This window comes from Struthio camelus, chromosome 1 (genome assembly GCF_040807025.1).
Source record: "Struthio camelus isolate bStrCam1 chromosome 1, bStrCam1.hap1, whole genome shotgun sequence".
Lineage (NCBI taxonomy): Eukaryota > Metazoa > Chordata > Aves > Struthioniformes > Struthionidae > Struthio > Struthio camelus.
In genome coordinates, this window is record NC_090942.1 from 68734187 (window position 1) to 68736930 (window position 2744).

A 2744-nucleotide genomic window follows, 5' to 3' on the forward strand; every position below is an offset into this window, starting at 1 on the left:
CCCAACGACTGAAGTCAAAGATTTGATAAGCAGGTATGGCTGCCTCGCTGCACCTGCACACAGGCGGCATTTCTGAGGCAAGGGGTGAGGTAAAAGGGGTCATCCCCATCCCCACCTGAAAACTACACAGGAAACCAGAGTGTGATGGAGGAGGGAAGCACTGTTTAGCATTTAGGGTTAGATGAGTTTGTAACGCTGGAGAAGGATATCGGTCAAAAAGGCAGAACTCGACTGAGGGCAAATGCCTCTCTGCCATACTGCAAATGCCAGACTTTGCAGATCCAAACATTCATGGTAAAAATAAAACAGTGCAAACCCAGAAAAGGCCACAAAATCTTTCAGAACAGCCACAGCTATGCAAAAGCTGGTGGTACATGGTTTTGAGTACCTCTTTTACCAATATATCAAGGGATAGGGTTGTTTGGCACAACTCGTTCTGGTGCAAAGATGAAGAGCAGACAGCAGGAAATTCATTTTAGGTTTGATACTGGGACAGGTATCACTTCTTAGGGACTGGCTCCTGCAGAAAGCTGGGCTCCTTCATGGGGTCCTGAGCTCCTCCAACTTCCAGTGGGCAGGAGGGCTGATCACTGTCACAGCTAGCGGCTGAGCCACAAGCAACCACAATAAGCAATAAGACTGGAAAGAGAGCAGGTGCATGAAGCAGGGAAGTGAAGCTGGCAATAAAATAGAGAGAGAGAAACGGAGAAAGAATGGAAGGGAGAAGAGAAGGGAGATAGAGCTATAATTTGACAGTAATGGGAGGAAAAAAGTAGGAAGAAGCTAGCTGAGGGAGATAATTTCTACTGGATGGATAACAGTTGGGCAGAAGTGAGGCAACAGAAGGAAAAAGAAGCAGGAAAAAAGAGAAAATAAAAGACAAGGATAGAGGGAGGAAATTGAGCAAATGGTTAACTCTCATTGAATATTATTAGCTTGAGGAGGCGATGTGCAGGGCAGCCCCTGCTGCCACACCTGGCGTGATGTTTTACATGCGCCACATGCAAGACCACAAGTCAGACAAATGCTGAGGTTAGAAGCTCTAACTGAGAGCTGAATAATTGCACAAAGGTTCATCATTCAGCAGTGCCTGCCTCAGGGCTCGTGAGGGGAAGCCAAGGGGGTTTTGGCCTGTCACACGCCGGATCGTATCCCTCGGAGAGAAGAGTGCGTGGCCACATACCTACTAATTGATTCAGAGCCGAACCTGGGTGTGCGAGTCAGCGTGAACGCTGGCCAGGGAAACCTTGCGATGCTTCAGTCTGCCAAGGGAGGGAAGAGACAGCCCTAATTTGCCCAGAGTTACACAGCGTGTCCACACCATCAAACACTCTGAGGGCAGAGATATCTCCACACGGGGTCATTCGGGGCTATCACAAACAAGAACATTACTCTCATACCTGACCGAGAGCCTTACCTACCAGGCAAGCACTTTGGAAAATTAAGGTGGGTAAAAGAGCTGTACAATGGCACTATTAGAAGCCGCATCCTTTTTCAAGGCTTTACAAGCAAGAAATATACCGCTGCTTTAGGACTGCTCTGAAGCATGCTGTTGCCTCCTCCCAGGTGCTACACCCACCTCCAGCACTATCTACAACAGCTCGCTGCTCCCAGTACTGTGTGTGCTGGAAGTCAGGACATGTCAGCATCAGGGACTGTTTGCACAGAGACTTCATAAGGGAAATCAGCACTGGTTCACGAGGACGAGTTTAAGCATGGTAGGCAAGTCCTACCAGCACCTCCAGGAACTCCTGTCTTCCACAGGCTGGGTTGTAGGTGTTGCCACTTCCCGAAAAGGTATAAGCTACACTAATCTTGGGCACTACCCCGCATCTTACTGCTTCCTACGTAGGGACTTAGCCAAGGAGGCTGTTCAGCAGGAGCTGTTTCATTCCACTTAGATGGGAGCTTTGCACCATGCAGGAAAGTCTTTGTGTGACACAGCAGACCTCTTGCCTGAACACAAAACTGACCACAGCAGAGCATGGTCAGAGACAGAGACAGGTCAAGCCTCGAGTAAAGAGCCCTCCACTTACCCTTGTAACTGCATTTTAGGGTCAGAGAGTGGTTACTGCGCAAAGCTACAAGGGGCAGGTCACTCCAGCAGAAAAGGCTGCCTGACATGCTTGGCTCTGGCTCGCAGTGGCAGCCCCAGTGGATGCATGATAATGGCTGGAGACTGAGCAGAGCTGAACTATGCAAGCAGCACATCACTGCCCCAGTGTCCTTCTCCAGTTTTCAGGGTCCATGTCCTACAGCTACCAGCACGCTGGACTCCTCACTAGAATTGCTTGTTGTGCCCCATCCCCTCCAATTATTCATTAAGTAGTAGTGTTTTATGCTAGATCAATCAACAACAATCTGGGATTTGAACCCTGGTGTCGGCTGGCTTTATAAGGGACAATGTGGATGTAGGCTACTGGGTACTCTGTAGAGAGCTTCACATGAGAAGGAAGATGAAGAGCAAAGAAATGGTCAGTGACAAGTCTAAGCTATTTAGGAAACATCACCTCTCATCAGGAGAAGGAAGACTCAAGCACGGACCGCTCCTTTCTGAGAGCCCGAACCAGGATGTTGCATGATGAAGGTGGTCACTGCAAAATGTCCTAGTGGCAGCTTGTGCAGAGCCTTGATAAGCTGGGCTGGGAGGAAGAGGCATGGGATGGCCTCTTCCACCAGGTCCTCTCTTCAACGAGCAAACACCACAGCAGAGCCAGGGACACACGAGCCATGTCGGAGGAGGT